This window comes from Dendrobium catenatum, unplaced genomic scaffold (assembly GCF_001605985.2).
Source record: "Dendrobium catenatum unplaced genomic scaffold, ASM160598v2 fragScaff_scaffold_1058, whole genome shotgun sequence".
NCBI classification, from domain to species: Eukaryota; Viridiplantae; Streptophyta; class Magnoliopsida; order Asparagales; family Orchidaceae; genus Dendrobium; species Dendrobium catenatum.
In genome coordinates this window covers 858728-883614 of record NW_021319520.1, presented here as the reverse complement: position 1 = coordinate 883614, position 24887 = coordinate 858728, and positions in this window count along the sequence as shown.

Below are 24887 nucleotides of genomic sequence, written 5' to 3'. Positions count from 1 at the left end.
TATGACAATGAATGTTGATCGAATTTCCATTTTACTGATTCCATTTTTTTATGACAATAAAACATTTTATATTTCAATATGCTTTATAAGCTAAGAATCTCATCTCAAAGCTAAAAGACAATTATTGACACCATTCTTGTTCTTTTCAAAAGAAGTTTAATTTAAGAGGGATCTGCACTCATTCTTCAAATTCATTATATATTTGTATATCTAACGGCAAAATTATTATATACTTATATAACACTTTAATCTCTAAGTTATATAGAAAAAATATCATTAATATTAAATTATTTAAAGTAAAATATGAATTTTTATGCATATATTTTGATATGATTTAGGCTTCGTTTGAGACGGCTTTCTTATTGCTCTTTAAAGCAATTTTTTAGTATAAAAATTAAAAATTTTAAACTAAAAAACTGCTTTAAGAAGCAGCAAGAAAGCCGTCCCAAACGAAACTTTAGACACTAAGATTTTATATGGATAAATATGCAATTTTTTATGTTCAATGTATAAATATATAAGAATTTTGTGGTATTTATGTAAATTTCTCATTGATTTTAATACCATCAAGCTGCATATTGCCCATTTTGTTGCTTTGAAAGAGATGAAAAGATAAAATGATTTTATATGTTAAATAGGGAAAGAAGATTTCTTCACGAATGGCCAAGTTGTTTTCATATTTGTGCAAGTGTTGACGTTTGTCTCTTCTATGATTCTCATCAAAAAAAGGGGAAACAAACATAAAAGACAATAGTTCTAAAATGAATTATTGATGATAGGGATTTATGGTTCTATCATATTGTTTGGATGAATCTCAATATATGATGAATTGTGATTGATGATTTTGGCTTCCTTTGGAACAGCTTTCTTACTACTTAAAACAATTTTTTTTACTAAAAACCTACTTTAAGAAGCTATTAAAAAGCCATCTCAAACAATGACTTCATAAATAGAGAAATTTTTTGGTAAGATTCATTTAGGATGGTTACAATAATTCGTAAAATTAATTATGAAATTATTATGACAAAAATAGTGTTCGTGAAGATTGAAGTAATAATGGCTTTTGCAAGCTCAGTCGAAGTGGAGTTGCAACCATCCAGAAAAAAAAATTATCACAATTAGTTTCAAACAGACTAATGTATCTACACTATACACGTGTAAAGCAAATCCATTTTCTCTGAGTACCTTTACACCTAGACAACCTACCTTTTACTTGTATAAGCAAATGTATACATAATGAAACAGTGAGATATACAAAAACCTTCAGGCAATGCTATGTCTTCTTGTTACTTTTATCTACTATACTGGAACATGCTATTCTGAGATTTGTAAACTTGTTGTATCATTTCTTTATGGTATCAGAGCTTAGTTCCTACGGCACCTCTTCCCTATGGATCTTTCTACGACCTCCCAGATGGAGCAACAGGCCATAGGTATCACAAACATCGAAACCCAAATACCCTTCTCACTCAAATTCATCATCTAAAACATCAACACCTTATCTCACTCCAACTTTCCAACGACAATTACCCTACTTGGAGCTCATAAATTCTAAATCTTCTCAAATCTAATGGATTTGTTCAATTTTTGGATGGAACTCTCCTACCTCTTTCGTGCCTGCAGCTCAGACCTTCCTAGCATTTATAACTTAATCTAGAATAACACCTGGATGCTCATCAATCAGAACCTCGCCGCCGCCATCTACTCTACCATTACAGTATAGTAGCTATTCTACCATATGTTCTTCATTTAGACTCAAGCAAGGAAACCTGGCTAACCATTGAATGAAGGCATCAAGCTTCCAACTGATCCTGAGTGATTCAGCTTAAGAACCAACTCCACAACATCTCCAAATAAACACTCACAATGTCTGAGTAGCTCATGGACATCAAATCCCTAGTCGACAACATTGAGGCTGCATGATCAACCATCAAACTAGAAGACATCATCATGTATACATTAAACGGTCTACCTCTATAATATCAAGCCTTCAAAATGTAAATACGCACAAAGATCACTCCAATAAGTCGAGAAGATCTCTATACACTGCTAATCAATGAGGAAATTAACCTCTCAGTAATATCAAATAAATACCCACCGCCCTCTAATTCACACTCTGCTCTCTATGTCTCCAGAGGACAATAAAAATGTGCCCGAGGTTGCAACCAACCTCAACCCCAACACAGCACTCCACCTCATAAACCCACTCAGTCAGATAACTCTCCTATCATCTACCATGTATCTGGAAAATGAAATCATACTGCCACTCCTCCTAGCACCGAATGAACCCCAACTACACACCTCCAAACCCAACGGCACCCATTGCCTCTCCAACATCGAGTACAAATTGGTACCTCGACTCAGGCAATTCCTCGCATCTCACTCTATATTTCAACAACCTTATTATCCCATGCCATACAATGGCACTTATAGAATAATAATTGGTAATGGTGTCTCTCTTTCAATTTTACATACTTGTAAAGGTATCCTACTAACTCCATCAAGTAAGCTCACTCTACCTCATGTCTTACATGTCCCCTATCTTTCCCATAATCTTCTATCCATTTCTAATCTCACCAAAGATAATGATGTCTCTATCTCCTTCACTCCAAATGGATATTATCTAAAGTATCTGGAGATAAGCCAACTTCTCCTTCAAGGAACTTCCTATGATGGCTTATATCCAATTAGCAACTCTCCAATAGCAAATTCTATGCTCACCTCCACTTCTTCCAATCTATGTTGGCACCATCATCTCGATCATCCTCATCTACAAACAATTTCAATTATTTCCAAGCACAACAAGCACTAAAATATTTCTATTTTAGCTTTTCTTTGTTCTTCATGTATGGCTTTAAAAGCGCACAAATTACCTTTCCCTAAGTGTACCAATTATATTTATAAACATTTAAAACTAATACACTCTTATGTTTGGGGACCATTTCCTATTGCTTCTATACAAAGTTATCTAGATTACGTTATATTTGTGGATGAAAACTCAATATTTACATGGGATTTTCCCATGCATACCAAAATTGAAGTGTTACATCAGTTCACCAAATTCAATACTCTTCTTGAAAACAAATTTCATCTAAAATAAAAATCATTCAAACAAATGGTGGAACCGAACATACTAATCATAATTTTAAGAACTTCCTTCCAAGGTATGACATTAAACACCAAGTCAGTTGTCCATACACTCCTGGAAAAAATAGCATTGCAGAACGCAAACACTGGCTCCTCATTAAAACCACTAGAAATATTCTTCATGCAGCCTCACTTCTCTTTCAATTCTAGATCGAAGCTCTACTCACGGCTACCTATCTCATAAAATGAATGTCATCACTAATACTACGTAACAAATTCCCCCTTCAAATCCTATTCAAGGTTACCCAAGGAAATCCTCTTCCCGGCGTTAATGCTAATCGATTGAGTAGTCATAGGAGTCGCATTAAAGCCTTCAATGGGCATCATTTTCTTCTCATCTCAAAACATCTTGATGTGCATGTTATCCATGGCTACCATCCCACCAACAACACAAACTAGCTCCTCAAGCTCCAATGTGTGTCTTTATTGGCTACTATGACACATATAAAGGCTATAAATGTCTAAACTCGTCCACTAGAAAACCATCATAATGTAGCATGATATATTCAATTAATCATTTTTTCCTCACAATGCTCACATCACATCCACTACCCAGCCATCTCTAATGTCTACTCATCAATCCATATTGCTTATGTAAGTATTTTGACCTAGGTAAATAACTTTTCTTTGAGTCAATATAAGTCAAAATTAAAAGTCCTCTTCATCATAACAATGTTAATGTAGTATTTTACTTGCACAAATTTACTTTTATTGCATTATTCTATTGCTCCTGTCACTGTATTATTATTGTTACTAGTTTAGATATTGATACTAAGCATGTGATATATTGAGAGTGTGATATAGAATACCTGGATAGTATGGGTACACTTTTACATAATTTTACTATATTGACATGATTTTAACAATCTTTACTACAATATTAGATGTTTTATTTGATTTTTGTATTGATTGATATTATGGATATGATGATGGCTTTATAGATTTGACACTCATAAGAGTTTATCACTTTATTGGTGTCATAGTGTTTTACTATTTATATATTCTACTATAGTTGCGTGTGAATTTTACTATTTCTATAATTGATTCAATGATTATATAAATGTAAATATTATGATATGACTATTGGCATGCATATTTCTCATTGGTCATACTTTAAATTCAGTTAATTATTTGGTGACCTGTTGGGCCTTTTAGCTCATTATATATGGTTAAATGATTTTAGGGCAGGAGAGCATGAGTGTGATGCTTATCAGGATTCCTTCATGTTTAGTTTTTTTTTTATTTTTTCTATTCTTTAATCTCAATATAGAGTAGATATAGTATGATTGTTTATATCTTGAGTAGTGTACATGACTATTAGAAAAAGAATTATAGAATCTATTTTTGTTGTTTATTATTGATAGATGATATTAAATAGTACTAGTTGTTATTTATTGAAAGGTAAAAAAAAAATTTCTTCCCAATTAAATTCTATGACATCACAGCTTATACCAATAACTCACATTCAACCCACACGATTTAATTCCTCCACCTCCTTAAACCAACCATTCTCATATACAAACAATCCTACTTCTCCCTTACATACTTTAGAGCATCATCCCATTCTACACTAAATGCCTCTCCCCTATCCCAACACTCCACCTTGCCACCTAATGAGCTTCCAAACTTCCTGAACACTAAATTAATAAATTCGTAACATCCCATCTCATCACACAATGACCACCAATTCAAAAATAAGAAACCTTAAGCCCAAAGTTCTCATTAACTTAATCCATCAAACATCTTTATATCTCAATCACACTTCTGTCACCAAATCCAACAAACACTACCATTGGCGTAAACCAATGGCAGCTAAATTCCAAGCTCTAACAACATACTTGGCAACTTATACCTCCTCCTACCAATCATACCTTTTTGGGATATATGCAAATATATCGTATTAAATTTCATGTTGATGGTACCATAGCTCAATATAAAGCCAAACTTATTGTCCAAGGTCATCACCATGAATATGGACTAGATTATTTTGACACCTTTAGCTTAGTAGCCAAATTTCCATCCATTTGCATGCTTCCCACAGTAGCCATTAATAAATAATGGCCCATCCAATAAATAGATGTCGCCAATGCCTTAATATATTGATCTCTCAATGAAAAGGTCTGCATAGAGAAACCTCATGGCTTTCATGATAAACAATTCCTTAATTATGTATGTATTCTCCAAAAATTCATTTATGGCCTCAAACAATCCCCTCACCAATAGTTCACTACATTCTCCACATATCTCTATTGCAAATCTGGGCATAAGCATAGTGATTTTGATGATATTAACTATTATTGTTACTTTATTTTTGCTATTTTTGCATATCTATTTTTTTTCCTTTTTAGAAACTTTTCAGGCCCATAATTTCAATTATAATGTAAATCAGCTGAAGATCGAGTAGACTAGGGTTGAGTATGTCTGTAATTTCATTTTCAATGTACTTTTTACCTTTATTAAGTCATGTCATATATCTGGTGGACCCCAAGCTAAGTAACCTTACACACACATTCAAGTGGAGTGATTTAGTGAGTTAGAGGTCTTTCTATTTTTTGAACTAATCATACAATATGATTTCAATCGTACTAGACAATCAATTAAAAATAAAAACCCTAATTAGGGTGTCCCTAAAAATTATTCTTACAACTAATCATACTGAACGATTCAAGATCATATATGACGATTAGTTCAGATTGTGAAAAATATCTGACAATCATAATTTAAGTATTATTTTAATTTTCAAATTTTGTTCAAATCATATAAGACAATATACATCGTCTTGGATGATTTATGACAATCATGCCTACATTGATCTGATGATTAGGGGAGTAAATATTGTTAGATTGATTAATCATTTCATATAGGATGTTCTGCTATGATCATAATGGACTATCTATTATACTTTATAGGATGATCCCTTATCACCCAAGATGAAAAATCATAATTTTCTTCTAATTTTCCAGGAGAATTATACTGAATATTCTGAGAGGGTTGTGGATGATATAAAGATCGCCACCCATTATCCCATGTCCTACTCGACAATCAATATAGTATCTCCAACTAATCATCTTGTACGATCGTAGGATCGCACTAGACAATCTGTATAAATACTTATGCTGATTGTACATGGCAAAGGTGATCTTCCTAGCTAGAAGGTCTATTTTGTACTAATTATATAGGATGGTCTGTCGATCATACTGGATGATCTTTATCAACTAGTTGAAATTTAGGGCTTCTTTTAAGGCTCTTTATTTAAGCTCTCTCAATTGTCTCTTGAGACAATATTTTGCTATGGAGGAGATCTGAGAGAGAGCTTAAAGAAGGAAGAGGGAGAGCTTGAGAGAGTGAAATCCTTGTGAGCAAGAGTTCTGAGGGATTCACAAAGGGTTCTCCAAGAAAAGTGTTCATCGTCTTCTTCAAGTTGCTTCTTTGGTTCATTGGTGGCTATGGGAAGGTCTTCATCAGTATTAGATCAAGGTTCTCTTCCTACTCTAAGAGGGAGTAAAAGAATCCTGAGTTCTCTACCTTCATCAACTGGGTGAAAAAGGATTTCCAGGTTTTATGCCTACTCCAAGAGGGAGTAAAACGATTTAAGGTTCTCTATCTCATCGGGTTGGTGGAAATATTTTGTAAGGGCTTCTTCAACTTGATGTGACAGTAAAAGGAGAGTCACTTCTATTTAGTGCAATACTTAGAGAGGGAGTCTCCAAGGAGTGGACGTAGGTCATGTTGGCCAAACCACTATGTGTGTTTTTTCTATTTATTTTTTCACATTTTATATTTTACATATTTCTATGATTTGATCTATGGTCAAAATATCTTATTTTTTTTACTGATAAATTAGTTTTTCTTCCATATAAATCATTTATTTTAAAATATTCAAAAATATTTTAAAAAGATTTTCTTTTTTATTAAGAATTTTTTTAAAAGCTAATTCCCCCCCCCCCCCACCCCCCTCTTGGTTAGCTTTCGGGACTAGTTTTTTAGTATTTAACACTCCTTATGAACTTTTAAGTGGTATCAGAGTGGGCTTCATAAGATCAAGTTTTATAAAAATTTTTTAATTAAGATCCATGGCTATCTTTGGAAATATAAACATTATAGAAGGATATTCAATTATTAGACCACCTCTATTTGATATTATTCCTTTTGATTTTTGCAAAACTCACATGTTCACCTTTTTACAATCAATTGATTATCGTATGTAGATGTTAGTTCATGATGGTTATTTTTCACCCTTTAGATTAGTAAATGGTGTTAAAACAAAAATCCCTTTTTCTGAATGGACTATAAATGAAAGAGATTTAGCATAATTTTAAATGAAAAATATCTAAACTATTTTCCTGTACCTTAAAATATGAATAATATATATGTGTTTCTACTTGTACAACTAGTAAAAAAAATTGGGATAAACTATGCATTACTTATGAAAGAACAAAGGTAGTTAAGCAATCTTGGCTGAACATTCTTCTGCATGATTATAAACTTTTTTGTATGAAACTTAATAAATCTATTTTGAAATGTATACTAGGTTTAAATATATTATTACATCCTTGTATGCCTTAGGAAGAGATCTCATAAATTATGAAAAAATTAACAAGATTATGAGATGCTTACCTTCTTCCTTTGATGCAAACATTACTATCATTGCTGAATCTAAGGATCTAAATGTTTATTCAATTGATAATTTACTTGGATCACTCAATACTTATGAGCAAGGAGTGAACCAAAGGCAACTTATACATATGGGAAGAAAAAAGAGAAAATTATAGCCTTAAAAGGCTAATGATTCTGACACTAATTCTTTTGGATCTAAAAATAATAACATTGCTTTAATAACTAGGCAAACAAGAGCTTCTTAAGGAAAAAGAAAAGCATCATTAGAAATAGAACAAGTGTAAGAATAATGAAAATTCTAAAGTTTCTTCTGATATTGTATTTTGAATGCATGAAGCTAAAGCATCTGAAGTCTAATCGCCTAAGTCTTAAAGCTCACCCAAGCACAGAGAAGGGTGAAGAAAATTTTAAGTTCAAGAAGGGTAAGCAAAGAACCCAAAGGACTTTCTAGGCAAAACTCAATATCCGACTCCTCTGAAATTGAAGCAGAAGAGGAGGTAACAAACTTGTGCTTAATGGTTGATGATCATCTTCATCACTCTGATTAAGAAGAGGCATGTGAGTTTACCTATGACCAAATACTTGATGTTTCTAAAAAAAATCATTATTCATATAGGAAGCTAAAGAAGTTACATGCTAGCCTCAATATTAATTTTTAAATCTAGAGAAAGAATATGAAATCCTAAGGAAAGATTATTCAACTCTAGATAGCTATTACATGGCTTTGTTAGATGAATTTAACTCTTTAAATAAAAACCATCTTAAGTAAACTAAAGATCGTGATTCCTTGAAAATATTACATGTTGAATTAGAAAATGTATACAAGAACTTAGATACTCTTTCATCTGATTTAGATAGTAGTAAGAATGCATTGAAACTTGAAAATTTAAATCTTAAAAGTACAAACCAATTTTTACAAATCAAAATAAATGCTTTCAAGGAAAATAAAAATCACCTTCATTTGAAGAGTTTTATAATCCATCACCTCATCATGCATCATTCAAACCTAGGAAGAGGAATCATAACCCAAATAGATTAGTAAATCTTTTTTCCTGGTGTTAGATGCTTTTTTGTGGCATGATAGGACATATCTCCTACACTTGCAATATTCACCATAGAACACATTTTGTGTGGAGACCAAAAATTCAAAATTTATAGTATAGCATGCATGTATTTCATCTTGTTTTTGTTCCCAAATCTAACATCTGATGATTTTGTAGGTGTGCTCTCATACAAAGCCTCATGAGAACATGTGGTACCTAGATATTAGATGTTTAAGGAATATGACTAAAGATGCAAATTATTTCATTTCATTAGAGGCCAATGTAGGAGGTAAGATAACACTTTGAAATAAAACCACTAGGAAAGTGGTTGGATTAGTTATAATTAGCAACTCCAATAATTTCATTATTGAAAATATTTTATTGGCAGATGACTTGAAACATAACCTGCTTAGCATAAGCCAACTTTGTGATAAAGGTTTTAGAATTAAATTTTTGTCTTTTAGCTGCATGATTAGCTTAAATGGAAATACTATTCTATAAGGAAAAAAAATTAATAATATTTACATACTTAATTTAAATTATGTTAAACCTGCTACTTATTTTTGCTTACAAATTATTATTGATGAATCTTGGTTATGGCATAGGAGATTGTGTCAAGCAATGATAAAAAACCTTAGAAAAATCACCCAAAAAGATTTAGTGAGAGAAATTCCCAAACTAGTGTTCACAAAATACAACCAAGGTAATGCCTCTCAATTAGGAAAATAAGTCAAATCCTCTTTCCACCCCAATCTAAGATATAAATACTAACAAACATATGGTTCTCTTTGGACCTATCAGCATTATAAGCTTAGGAGGGAAATTCTTTGTGTATGTAATTATTGATGATTATTTGAGGTTTACTTGGGTTAAATTTCTATCTCATTAAAGTGAATCGTTCAAGAAATTTAGATCTTTTCCACTTGGATTTAGCGGAAGCTAGGTTATAAAATTCTAACCATTCATATTGACCATGGTGGAGAATTTAAAAATGAAAATTTTGAATCTTTATATAAGGAGCAAGGGATATACCACAACTTTTCATCTTCTAGAACTCCTCAGCATAATGGGGTTGCTGAAAGAAAGAACAAGACCCTGATAGAAGCTGCTATAGCAATGTTACCTAAATACTTTTGGACATAAGCGGTGAGTACAACCTATTATGTTCTAAATAGGATAAATATTAGACCCAAGCTAAATACGACATATTATGAAATTCTGAAGGGTAGGACACCCAACCTCTCTCACCTTCATATTTTTGGATGTAAAGTGTTCATTTTGAATAATGGAAAATGTCTACTAGAAAATTTTGATCCCAAGTTGAATGAAGGAGTGTTCCAAGGTTACTCAAGTGTTGGGAAATTCTATAGAGTTTTTAATAAAATAATACTAGTAAATGAGAAGATCACTCATATTATATTTGATGAATATGATAATTCTGAAGCATCTTGGGTAGAAAAAGAAGAGGTTGTAGAAGTCACCCAAGGATTAGAATCTACAAATCTGGAGTAAAGGGTAGAATATGAAAAAATATTGCCTAGTAAATGGAGATATTCTTCTAGTCATCCTAAAGAACTGATCTTAAGAAACCCACATAAAGGTGTTAGAACTAGGCATGAACTTAGAAAAAAAGTAAACCATTCTACCTTCATTTTAATAACTGAACCCACCAACCTAAATCAAGCCCTATCTGATAAATTTTATATCTTAGCCAAGCAAGAAGAGTTAAATCAATTTATAAGGAATGATATTTAGGAGCTAGTTTAAAGACCTAGGGACCAGAGTATGGTTGGAATAAAATGAGTTTTCAAAAAAATAATGAATAATTCTTGTGTAGTTGTGAGCAATAAGGAAAGATTGGTGGCTGAGGAGTATAACCAAATAGAAAGGATTAACTTTGAAGAGACCTTTACCCCTGAAGCTAAATTAGAAGCCATTAGGGTGCTATTAGCCTTTGCTTGTTTTAAGGGATTCAAACAATTCCAAATGGATGTTAAGGTGCCATTTTGAATGGGGTGATAAAATAAGATGTATATGTTGAACAACCTCTAAGCTTTGAAAATTTATAATTTTTTAATCATGTGTTCAAATTAAAAAAGATATTATATGAACTAAAACAAGTACCCATGGCATGGTATGAAAGTTTTAGCACATTCCTACTATAAAGAACCTTTGTTAAGGGGAGCATAGATATCGCCCTATTTCTGAAAAAGATAGGTGATGAATTACTCATTATACAAATTTATGTTGATTATATTTTGTTTAGATCTTCTGAAAATAATTTATCTGATGAGTTTTTAAAAATAATGAGTAAGGTATTTGTGATGAGTTTGATGGGAGAACTAACTTATTTTTTTAGATTTAGCATAAGACATAAGGATGATAGAACTTTCCTTACTCAATAAAAATACATTAAGGATTCCTTAAGAAATATGAAATGGATAAACCCAAGCTAATCAACACTCCCATGAGTTCCATTGTTTAGTTAGATAAGGATTCATTAAAATAAATACAAAGGAATAATTAGATCACTTCTTTACTGACTACTAGCAGACCTGATATTATGTTTAGTGTTTATCTCTGTTCTAGATTTTAGACTTATCCAAAAGAGTCCCACTTGACTACTGTTAAGATAACTCTTAGGGATCTATTAAGAACCCCTGACTTAAGAATTGGGTATCCTAGGCATATCACCTCCTTAAAACTATATGTATTCTGATTCAGATTTTACAGGATGTCAAGTTGATAGGAAAAGCACATCTAAGACATGTTAATTTATAGGATAATTCTTAATCTCCTGGTCCAATAAAAAATAAAAATCAGTTGCACTGTCAACTACTAAACCGGAGTACAAAGCTTTAGGAAGTTGTGTGACCAAGTCCTCTAGTTAAAGCAACAAATTTTGGATTTATGATTACCTATAGGTACAATTTCAATCCTATGTGATAACACTAGTGTCATCTACATTTCAAAGAACCAAATCCAACACTCCAAGACCAAACATAATTATATAAGAAACCACTTCATTACGGACCATGTTACTAAAGTTGACTTAAAGCTACATCAAGTAGCCACTTAAAACCAACTTGCTGATATCTTTACAAAACTATTGGCATTTGAAACTTTCAACATCTTAAGAACTAGATTAGGTGTAATAGATGTTATTACTTGAAATTGTTGTTTTCTATTTTTTTATGTTTTGTTTTTATTTTATTTATATGTCTATTTCTATTTATGTATTTCTGTTTTATATTTCTGATTTTTTTGTTATTTTTCCTTCAGTGTTTTTTTAAATAATCAGATCAGTGGTCGCTTCTGATATTGATTTATTAAATGACATTTTTTTCCTTGCTTTTGGTTTTAGAAATTAGCAAATAGTTATTGATTTCCCTAAATCAGTTAAAGGAAGAAATAAGATGATTGCCTCACTTCCTCTAACTTCATTTGTGGGTTAATTTCTTTTGAAGCACAATCTATTTCAAAATAAAAGTTAGATTTTGAAATTGAGATCTATTTTTATCTTCCTGTAGTAATCTATCTCATATGAATGATGTTCAAAGTCATTGAATCACTTTTTCAAGTTTTCAAAATCAAGTTGTTGCATCTAACATATGGATATGTTTCTATTTTGTGGTTTATACTTTCTTATATTAGAGACTGAGTTTTTCTTCTCTTAAATGATAATCTCATAAATGAGAGCCTTTAAAGATTTTTAAAGGAAGCCAGCATGTAAAAATGACAAGAGGCACAAAATGACCCCAAAAGAAAATTAACAAGATACATAATGCTCGCCAAATAATTGTAAGATACACCAAAGTGTATCAAAAATCAAAAGATACCCAAAGTATGCTAGATAACTGAAAAAGATGTACAAAATAAGCTCACAAAGAAATAAGCTTCCTTCTCTTTCAAATCATTAAATCTTAGAAAAATCCATGTGCCACTTGATATTTTTAAACACTTGAATTTTGAAATTCATAATTTTTGGTTTATTTTTTTTAAATATTATTCTATTAGATATTTTTTTGAAGAGATGGTTGAAAAGATCACTCTTCTTATCTAATTTCTTTCATGAATTAGATTTTTGTTTAAAAAGATTTTTAACCTGTAAGGAGTCTGAGCTAGGGTTCACAAGTTAGGTTTTCTACCCTTTCTAGAATTTAGTATTGTTAATTTATTTCTTACTAATTTTTAATCCACTCCATAGGAAAATTTATCATTTATTAAAGTTAATCAATTCAAAAAAAAAATATTTTGAGTAATAATTGATGGCTGGTTTTTGGTGTTATTTTATTTTTTTTAATTTTTATTTTTAGTTTTGAAATCCTCCTAATCATCACATTCCATGTCTTAAACTTTTTTAATTTTACTCACATCATCTAGGATGATCAACATTGTCCTATATGATCTAAACAAAAATATACATCTCTGATCAAAACACTTCCAATGGGTGATCTGAACCAATTATTGCTGATTGTACTTGATGATTCTTATTTTGTCATGAATGATCCACATGGAAAAAATAACTGGATGATTTGAATGCTGTTAGGCCAATCCATTATTACAAATCATCCTAGATAATACATGTGCTCATCATATATGATCTAATTCTTCAACAGCCATACAATCCCACTCCTCTAGATTATTATCTTGTATCTAATCGTCCAGTATGATGTTTGACCATCCTGGATAATAAGACCAATTTTTTTACCAATTATCTGGATGAAATTATTACACTTGATCATCCTAGATGATCTCACAAGTGTCCTAGACGATTTTCCTGAATTTATAAAAATAGACTAACTCTATGGTCTTCTATCTCTAATTATTCAATACTTATTCCTACACCTTTAAAATATAATCTTTTTCAATGGCTCGTGGTAAAAGATCTCATGAGCTCACAGGTAGCTCTTCCAGGAGTGAGGTCAATTCTCGATTTATTAAAGTAGTTGATGTTGTGGATCTGTTTTCATGATTTATGATTTTGATAATAGCAAACACTCTTATTTCTCTATGACTGCTTTCTACTAACATTTCAGGTTCACACGATCGGGCTGCAATTTAGAATCAGCTCAAGATTGGGCAGACTAAGTCTGAGTCAGTTTGTATCTTTTTCCTTTCTTGAGTCTGTTGTATTTGATATGGCATCTGATGATTTATAACTTGGAAGATTTTCTGTTGTGCCCTAAAAGATTTTTATTTTTGGTAACATCGTCCGGAACGATATTTATATCGTCCTGTACGATCTAACAAAAGTAGAAACCCTAATTAGGGCATCCTCATTAAAGCAGCGGTTTTTATACAAAACACATCGTCCTGGATGATTTTGTATCGGCTAGGATGATCTGCTCAATTCAGCAAGAATTTGCTGCCATATCTACTTAGGAAAATCTTATTTTTGGATATCGTCCTGGTATATCGGCCTAGACTATAAAATATCATCCTGGACGATCCAGGTCAATTTTTCCAAAATTTCTCAGGCAGTTTTGGAAAGCAATTAATGGGGATTTCATCCAGGCCGATCGCAAGATCGCCCGGGATGATTTGACATCGTCCAGCTTCATTTCAGGGCGATATTCAGAATGATTTTCCTCATATTTGAGCTAATCGGCCAGGACGATATGCCTATCGTCCTGAACGATAATGGCGGCAACTTGCATTAATGAGCTCGTTTTGAGAGCTTCTTTTTAAGCTATGGCAAGGCACTTTGTAAGTGTCTTTGGCAGCCACTGTAGCTTCGTTCTTGTGGGGAAAACTTGAAGAGAGAGCTTGAAAGGGATAGAGGAAAGGGTGGAGTTTGAGAGGGAGAAGATCCTGTGAGGGGGAGGAACTCAAGGGAGTGTGGTGGGGGATCCACACGGTTGCTCCGGCGAACTTGCACCTTAGTACCATCAGATTCAAGGCTTGTCTCGAGGTAAGTTCACCAAAGAAGAAGATCTCTTTGGTGTCAAAGGACCCGGCGACTCCGCCGCACCGGGGAAGGTGGAAGTGAGGGTGCCTCCAAGCTTTGGGGGATAAAGGAGAGACACTTGTTTTAGTGCAATTCTTGGAGGGTGCCTCCAAGGAGTGGACGTAGGTTAAGGTATAACCGAACCATTATAAATCCGGTGTGTTCTTTTCTTATTATCACTTCCGCATTTATATTTCTTACGCACTTTGTTTGTGGTGATTTTGGTTGGAGTTTTATCTTTGGTTTTAAAGTTTCCAATTCTTTTTTTTTTTTTTTGATAATTGCAGAAATTGCATTAAAGGGAGAAAAAATTATTACAATCTAAATGCAACTCTCAAATTCCTCCTTCAATAAAAGAAATAAGGAAGAAGGAAAATCAGAGGAACTAATGGAATCAAAACAAAAACTGGTTTGTAAAGCAATAGAAGCGCATAAATCTGCAACTTTATTACAATTCCTAGAGGTATGATTAAAGATGACCTTATTGAAGTCGTGGAGGAAAGAAATCTTCTCCTAAATCCAGTTATTCTTGGAATTCGTCATTGAATCTTGTAGAAATTTTATGACATTGTAGTTATCATCTTCAATTATTAGCCCTTTGTAATCAAACATCCAACCATTGATGAAGTCTTTTAAGGAAATAACCGCTTCAAGCTCTAGTTGGTTGATTTCCCAATGTATTTTATGTTTACCAAAGGCAATTAATATTCTGCCCTTATAATCCCGAGCAACACCTCCAACACTAGCTAGATTTGAGTCTAGTAAAGATGCGTCCACATTAAATTTGATCCATTCTAGAGGTGGGGGATGCCATGTAGTTTTAAACTCACTGAGGAGAGGAGCATCCCAGTTGACTAGCAAAGGATAGTTACTTGTAGCAGAAAATAGAGTGGAAGCAGCTGCCACCGAAACCGGCAAACTGTTTCTGCCATGCTTAACTTCATTTATACAATTCCATGAGATGAAAACTGCAGTGCAATAGATCTTAACAATATTCACATTAGAGCTGGCAAGGTTACGGAGCTGATGAAGGCAATCCTCAAGAGAGCTAAAGGTTGGAATACAAAACCCCCAAGATCTCATCATGTTCAAAATTTCAATGAGAAATTTACAGTAGACTACAATATGAGATCCATTTTCTATTTCAGGACAACCACGAGCGCACTTATCATAATTGCAGAGATTTCCAAATTTTAAAAATTCATTAGTAGGGATGGAAAACCTACTAAGTCTCCACCAAAAAAGCTCAACTCTTGGCTTTAGCTTCAGTTTCCACAACCATTTAGCAAAACCAGGATCATCAAAGAAGTTCTGAAATTTGATACATTCAAAATAAGCTAATGAAGAAATAGATTTACCAGAAAGTTGATAAAGCAACTCCATGTTGTCTTCTTCCCCTTCATTTATAACACAATGGTGTGTTATTAGTTTGATCATGCTGCTGTTAAAAAACTGAGAGAGCTCAATCAGGTTCCAGTTTCCATCATCAGTGATAAAATTTTGCAGCATTTGATTTTCTAATCCATTACAATCGGCTAGCATAGGCCATTTGTTGAAACATTTGTCCAGTAACCAAATATCCTCCATGACATTAATGTTTGCCCCATTAATGATCTTCCATTTGACAATTGGATTGAGAGAGATCATTCCATTAAGGATTATTGCCCGGGCAGTAGAATGTCCACAGGTTGGTTTGTTGCCATGAGTGACAGAACCATATTTAGCTGACATACACTTATATAAAAGTGAGGAAGGATTATTAGAAAGCCTCCAAGCAAGTCTTGCACGTAGAGGTCCAACTTTCTTTACAGCTGAATATATACCCAATCCTCTATAAGCTCTAGGAGTGTAAAGGTTCTCCCAAGCTATGTAATGAAGACTCTTATGTCCTTGAATGTGATGCCATATGAAATCTCTGCAAATTCGGTCAAGTTCAAGAAGAATACTCTTGGGGATTAAAGAATGAGTAGAAATAAAGGTTGGAAGTGATGATAAAGAAGTCTTTGCTAAAACAATTCTTCCAGCCATTGAAAGAAATTTAGCACCCCAAGAATTAAGCTTGTCAAGTGCATAATCAATCACAAATTGGAAATCCTGTTTGGTTAAAGTTCTGAGTGCAATTTTGGTTCCCAAATATTGAAGTTCATTCACCACCTTAAATCCAAATTTGTTGCCCAGTTTCCATTTTAAATCATCTCTAACAAATTTTCCAAAGAAAATTTGTGATTTGGAATGATTCAAGCTCTGTCCATTCCAGCTGCAGTAAACTTTTATTAACTTCATCATAGCTTTCAAATGGGAGGAGGAGGCATTACCAAACAAGAGCACATCGTCAGCGTAAAGTAAATGCGTTATTTTAGGCGCTTTTGGAGTTATTTGAATGCCTAAAAGAGAACCTCTTTGTTTGATGATACTTGAAAGAAGTTGCGAGCACATTATAAATAGATAAGGTGACAAAGGGCATCCTTATCTAAAACCACTTTTTGCATCAATCCAACTAGTGGCTTTGCCATTTAAAAGAATGGAAAATCTAACTTTAGTTACACATTCCATTATGAGTGATGAATATTTCTCCGGGAATCCGAACCAATTAAGAATATGTACCAAAGTTTTCCAACACATGCTATCAGAAGCTTGAGCCATATCAAGTTTAACATCCATAAGACCTTTCTTATTTTTTGAAATTTTGAACTTGTTGAAAATTTCAAGAGAAAGAAGACAATGATCTGACATGGAACTACCTGGAATGAAGGCAACCTGCTCCTCGAAAATTATCTTGGAAATACAGCACTTCAACCTGTTAACAATCATAGTTGAGGCAATTTTGTATTTAAAGTTTCCAATTCAACTCTCTCTCTTAATTAGCTTTGGTCCAATTTTATAGGGCCTAACATCCCTAACGAACTTTCAAGTGGTATCAGAGCCATTTTCAAAAAATAGTTTTTAAAAGCTTTTGAATTTTGATCCATCGCTAATTTTTCAAATTGTAATGTTATGGAAGGTTATTCAATTACCAGACCACCTTTACTTGAAAATATGTCATTTGATTTTTGGAAAACTCGCATGTCTATTTTCTTGCAATCGATTGATTTTCGCATGTGGCATATGATTTTAACTTGTTATTCATCACCGTCACAAATTGTTAATGGAGTTAAAATTGATATTACTTTTAGTCAATGGAACAGGGAAGAACAACTCAATGCTCAATTGAATGCAAAGTCTTTAAATTGCTTTTTTTGTGCTTTAAATTCTGATGATTTCATGTTAGTATCCACGTGCACTACCGGTAAGGAAGTTTGGGATAAATTGCACACCATATACAAAGGCACTAGTGAAGTCAAGCAATCCAAGTTGAATTTGTTAATGCATGATTTTGAATTATTTTCCATGAAATCTTTTGAAGCGATCTTAGACATGTATACCAGATTCATTCAAATTATAAACTCATTACATGCTTTAGGAAAAGATTTTTCAAATTTTGAAAAAGTCAATAAAATTCTTCGTTGTTTACTTGAAAATTTTGATGCCAAAGTTGTTGCTATTTGTGAATCAAAAGATTTGAATGATTATTCTATTGATAATTTGATTGGCTCACTTATTGCCTACGAGCAAAGTTTGGGTCAAAGACTTTTGGATGCAGGTGAAACTATTGTTCTAAAAGCTGGAGATACAGAAATAGATAGCCTAATTGGTGATGAAGGCAATGACGTGTCAAGTAAATCACAAAGCTCACCTAAGCATAAGCAAAAGTGGAAAAAAGGTAAAAGTGGTAAGGATGTCCATATTTCTTCTAACATTATTTGCTTTCGATGTAGGAAGCCTGGACATATGAAAAATTAGTGGCCTAATTTAAGAATTCTTCCTACGAAAGAAAAGGGCAAGGCGAAGCAAAATTTAAACTGGGGAAATAATGAAAGGCAAAAAATCTCATAGGCAGATCTGGTCTCTGAAGCATCGGACCAGGAGAGAGATAATGGTTAAGAGCCTTTCGTGTTTTGTGTTGTGTTTTTGTGTTTTTTTTTTTTAGTTTTGTTTATTCTTTGAAATTTTTTTTTTCGTGAAAGTTTTTCTCTGATCAAAACACACATTCACTTTTTTAAAAATGAAAAATCTACTTTCTGATTTTTTCTTGAAATCTTTGGTAAGTTGTGATTGACTTCTCTAAAACAGTCAGAAGAAGGGAACTCGTGATTTAGTTTCTCTTTCTCTCTTCTTAAAGAGGTTGTTTTACTTTTGATTCAAAATCTTCATCATATTTTAAATTAGATTTTTGAAACTGGTTTTTTTATCTCCCTACATTTTTTCTATCGCATAGGAATCTTTTGCAAGATTGTTGAATCCACCATAAAATTTTATTAATCAAGTTGTTTGTGTTGTCAATAATTTGGGTTTACTTTGGTTTTGAAAATATAAGAAAGAAAGCATATTTTTTGAAAATAATTTTTTAAAAAAAAGTGGTCAATGATGTAAAACCAAAAGATGCGCAATGACGCCAAATTAAAAAAAAATACACAAAGTGTATTAAAAATCAAAAGATGCTCAAAGAGCCATTCAAGTGATAAAGGGCATAAAATGAGCCCACAAAAAAAAATATGCTTATTTTTTCTTATACTACTAAAAGCCTAAGAAAATCCTTGATATGCTCAAAACTTGTGCTTGAAAATCTTGGTTCCTGATTCAGCAATTCGTACATCTTCTATCAGATATGTTTTATGAAAGGAGTTTTGAAAAATTAATGTTTCTTTTTCCCGTTTATTCCTTGATTTGGATATTGAATTAAAAATTTTTTGAGCCTTTTTAAAAGAACTTGAAATTGGATTATCAAATCATGAATTTCTAACCTTTTCTGGGCTATGCGTTGTCAATCCAATTCTACTAAGTTTTTGATTAAAACCAAGAGGTAACTTTCTCATTTTAAGAATATTTGTTTTTCACTAGATCAGGGAATGTTTTTTTCCTTTGTTCGTTTTGTTTTTCTTTTGTGCATCCTCTCTTTTTCATAATGTCAAAGGGAGAGAACGTAATGTTTTGAATTTGTATCCTTTTTTTTTCTTTTAAAAAAAATTGAAAACAATAAAAATCATTTTATCTCCCCTATTTTTAAAGTGTTTTTCTAGTGAGGGGGAGATTAAGAGAAAATGTTCTTTTTTTAAAACTCAAATTGTAGTGTTTGCCATCATCAAAAAGAGGGAGATTGTTGCGGATCAGTTTTCATGATTTATGATTTTGATGATAGCAAACACTCTTATTTCTCTATGACTGCTTTCTATTAACATTTCAGGTTCACACGATCGGACTGCAATTTAGAATCAGCTCAAGATTGGGTAGACTAGGTCTGAGTCAGTTTGTATCTTTTTTCTTTCTTGAATCTATTGTATTTGATGTGGCATCTCATGATTTGTAACTTGGAAGTTTTTCTGTTGTGCCCTAAAAGATTTCTATTTTTGGTAACATCGTCCGGGATGATATTTATATCATCCTGGACGATCTAACAAAAGTAGAAACCCTAATTAGGGCATCATCATTAAAGCAGCCGTTTTTATGCAAAACACATCGTCCTGGACGATTTTATATCGGCCAGGATGATCTGCTCAATTCAGCAAGAATCTGCCGCCATATCTACTTAAGAAAATCTTATTTTTGGATATCGTCCTGTTATATCGGCATGGACTATAAAATATCGTCCTGGCCGATCCAGGTCATTTTTTCCAAAAATTTCTCAGGCAGTTTTGGAAAGCAATTAATGGGGATTTTGTCGAGGCCGATCGCAAGATCGTCCGGGACGATTAGACATCGTTCAGCTTCATTTCAGGGCGATATTCAGGACAATTTTCCTCATATTTGAGCTAATCGGCCAGGACGATATGCCTATCGTCTTGGACGATAATGACGGCAACTTGCATTAATGAGCTCATTTTTAGAGCTTCTTTTTAAGCTATGGCAAGGCACTTTGTAAGTGTCTTTGGCAGCCATTGTAGCTTCGTTCTTGTGGGAAAAACTTGAAGAGAGAGCTTGAAAGGGAGAGAGTAAAGGGTGGAGTTTGAGAGGGAGAAGATCCTGTGAGGGGGAGGAACTCAAGGGAGTGTGGTGGGGGATCCATACGGTTGCTCCGGCGAACTCGTACCTTAGTACCATCGGATTCAAGGCTTCTCTCGAGGTAAGTTCACTAAAGAAGAAGATCTCTTTGGTGTCAAAGGACCCGGCGACTCCGCCGCACCGGGGATGTTGGAAGTGATTTTGTAAGGGCTTCTCCGCCTAGCTGTGGGGGCTAAAGGAGAGGCACTTGTTTTAGTGCAATACTTGGAGGGTGCCTCCAAAGAGTGGACGTAGATCAAGGTTTGACCGAATCACTATAAATCCGGTGTGTTCTTTTCTTATTATCGCTTCCACATTTATTTTTCTTCCGCACTTTGTTTGTTGTGATTTTGGTTGGAGTTTTATCTTTGGTTTTAAAGTTTTCCAATTCACCTCTCTCTTTTAATTAGCTTTGGGCCTGTTCTATAGGGCCTAACATCCCTAACGAACTTTCAATGATTCCCTTGGTGGAATCCAACTAACATAGGATTGACTCAGCACGAGCTAAGTTGAATTTGAATTCACACTAGTCAAATTAATTACATAAAATTGAATCAGTTTAAATTAAAGCTTCGATTTTTTTTTTTTTAAATTGGCATACTAATTCCATTAAAACAATTTTTTAAAAATAATAAAAAATTTAACATTTGAATATTTCTCTATTAAATTTAAAATAATTTTAATCGTAATGAAATCAAAATTTAAATAAAAAAAGGCTTTACGGTGCGGTTAGACCAGTTGAACCGAAGCCCACTTCTCCCTATTCATTCGCAAAAAACCAATTGCTCCCATGGATTCGCATGCCCCAATCTGTTCACAAGGCACAATTCCTCCATTCGGACCTCCCATTCCCGCAGGCCATGACAAACCCGCTTAGGCTTCTCCGCACACCAGCCACATTCAGTTTTCGATCTACATGAAAATTCCATTCACGTGAATTTTTTTTTGGGACATTTAGACCATTTAAGGAAAACTCACACACACAACGCATGATACACATAGACTCGAACCCTATACCTCTTAGTTGGAAGCCTTAGCTCTCAACCAATAGGCCAAGGAGAGTTGTGTATTCACATGAATTCCATTTAGTGAATTCCTGCAAAACAACTTCAATAAAGAATACAAAAGGTATTAAATATTCTTTTTCAGAATTGATATGCGAGATGTTGCATTAAAAAGACCTTATTTCTATTTGTAAAAGCAACTTTTGATTACTTATTTAGAGATAAGTGAGCAGATGTCAGATGTTTGAAATATTCTAAAATTAAAGACTTTTCTTTATTGCCAAATTTTATATCTGTTGGTTAAACTTTTGAAATCTTTCATTCAAATTATATACATTTATAGGCTTAAATTTCTTTCAGTAATTTCATTCCCTATCTCTCTAATAAATACAATATATTGCAGTCATTATAATATTCTAATTTTTTATGATAAATCCCGTAGCTAACTTGCAAGCTTATAGAATCATACATGCTATATGTAAGGATTGTGAACAAATCTTTGGTACATGCATTATTTAAGATATTTTATTTTAACAACTATTTATATATACAAGTAACTTGTTAATAATATAATCTCATTGGAATTTTATCAACTCGTGCACTTCAATGATAAATAGGATAGATTTATAATAATATAAATATGATAGATTTATTTATTTTAATCATAGTCATATAATATGTAACAACAATTAACAATTGAATATTAATTAATGAATTAAACACTAATAATTAATTAAAGAATAGTTATTACGTTAATATATGGATTTTCAAATTCTATAATATACAATCAAAAAGTTCTAAAATGCTAACATTTTCTTAATGTAATAACTAATTAAGATTTACTTTAACATTTTATTTTTAAAATTATGAATTATTAAAATGACAAAATTTTAATAGTTATTATTAATTAATGAATTGTGTTATTAATTTCTGGGATAGGCATAAATTAAAAATAAAATACAAATAAATATATTAATTCATTGTATTTAAATATAGAAATAAATGCAATTAAAATCTTTGGCATTTCAAATAATTGGTTGTCACTTAAATGCAATTAATGTAAATAAAATTAAGAAAACATCATACATTTAATTAAATAAATGAAGTTCAAATAAATTAAATGTATAAATAAATAAATGGTTTGGATACATCTTTGATAAACAAAATGAAAGGCTAAGATTGTTTTAGGGAAAAAAATACTCACGCAACTTTAATAATAGCTAGTATAGATATATTTTAGATTTTAATAAATAATGCCTACAATTAATTCAAAATAAATATGAATTTCAAGCGTCAACTTCAAATGAAACATTGAGTCAATTGATGAATAATTTTGGTAGATGTAATTGCAAGTACATATAAATTGATATGTAAAATTCAAACATAAATATATTATGGTCTAATAAAATTAAGATATTTGTCAATCATATAAACTTCAATAAGCCTAAATCAAACACAAGCTTTGATGAAAAAAAGCAGGTGAATCACATATCAGTGATTGTTGGATTCTCTTGTGTCTTACTATATTGTTAATTACTATGGAGCCCAAGCAACTGAATCATAATAAAAAAACCTCATATTAATATCAAATATAAGTTTGATTTACATGAAACAATATATGTTATGTTCCATATAAAATATTAATAATATTTTATATTCCTAGCTGTTTTACAAAAAAATAGTTTGAGATCCATGCCATTTCATATATTGTATGCTATCAATGAAAGGTAATAAATATTATATTTTTTAGAAGTAAGAAAATAATATTTATATATATAAGATTTATTAAGCTTTTTTCATATGAATTTTAACATTCCTATTAATTTATATTTTCATTAGATTTACGGGAGTTAGTTTTATAAAAATTAATATTAAAATAAGGGATACACTTATATGAATAAAATATTTTGGATTGTTGAAATGCAAATAAATATGTTTTCTATTGATTCTCCTTTTAATATGATGCTATTTAGAGCATCTGAATCAGTAATCACTAAGTAAAGCATGAAGAGATATAGAAGGAAGATATCATCAGATGGTTCAATAATTTCCTATACACTCATCCTTGAACTTATAGAATTACTTCCATAAATACTGGCTAAAAACTCTACTGAAGTGGATCTAGTGTTTCCTGACCTTTCTTAGTTGTCACTCCTAAGAAAATTTTAGAGAGACACTCTAATATTTGACTTTTACAAACTAAATAAACTCTCTTACAATTATTGCAAACATGCTATATATATGAAAACATATAAAATGAATTCTTGTACCACGGTGATCAACACACTAGTGCTGCGGTATCCATAAAAGAAACTAATGCCGCATCACTGAAGGGTTTAATCCATGGTGGAACTTATTGGCATGGAAATAAAAAAGCAAAGTCTACAAAGTAAATAATTAGTTCAAGAATCAGGACCTCCATATGTCCGACCCTAAAGTTGGTAACTCAAAAGAACAAAAAAAAACCACTATTGTTTCTCCCTAGTCCCTATAATGATGGTAGACAACCGTGAATACAGTGACCGCAATCGTAGTAATTATCGAGAACAAATAAGCCGCATAGTTTTTCTTCCACCATATTTTTTTCTCCTCAATTTTTTATCATTTCCTCAAGTTTTTCGGTCATGAATGCAACCTTTTCTTTCATCTCTTCTTTCACTTTGTTTAACTTCTTCAAATTATTATTTTCGAATGTAAATTAGTTAATTTAACTTAGTTAATTAGTTCATTTAGATTAGTTAATTTAATTAATTGGTTAATTTGTTAATTAGTTTAGTTTAGTTAATTAGTTAACTTAAGCTAGATTATATCATTATTAGTTTTATTAGTTAATTAGTTCATTTAGATTAGTTAATTTGTTAAGGGGAAAATTTCAAACTAAGCAAGATTAACAATTAAACTATAAGAATAAGCATGTTAATTTAAAAATTTAAATGTAGGCAAAGTCGGGCCTTTGAACGGCGACTTAGGTGCGACCAGAATTCCACGTGGCAGCAGATGTGTGTTGGTGGAATTTTGAAAACATGTCTTGAACAATATTAGTTTTCTTTG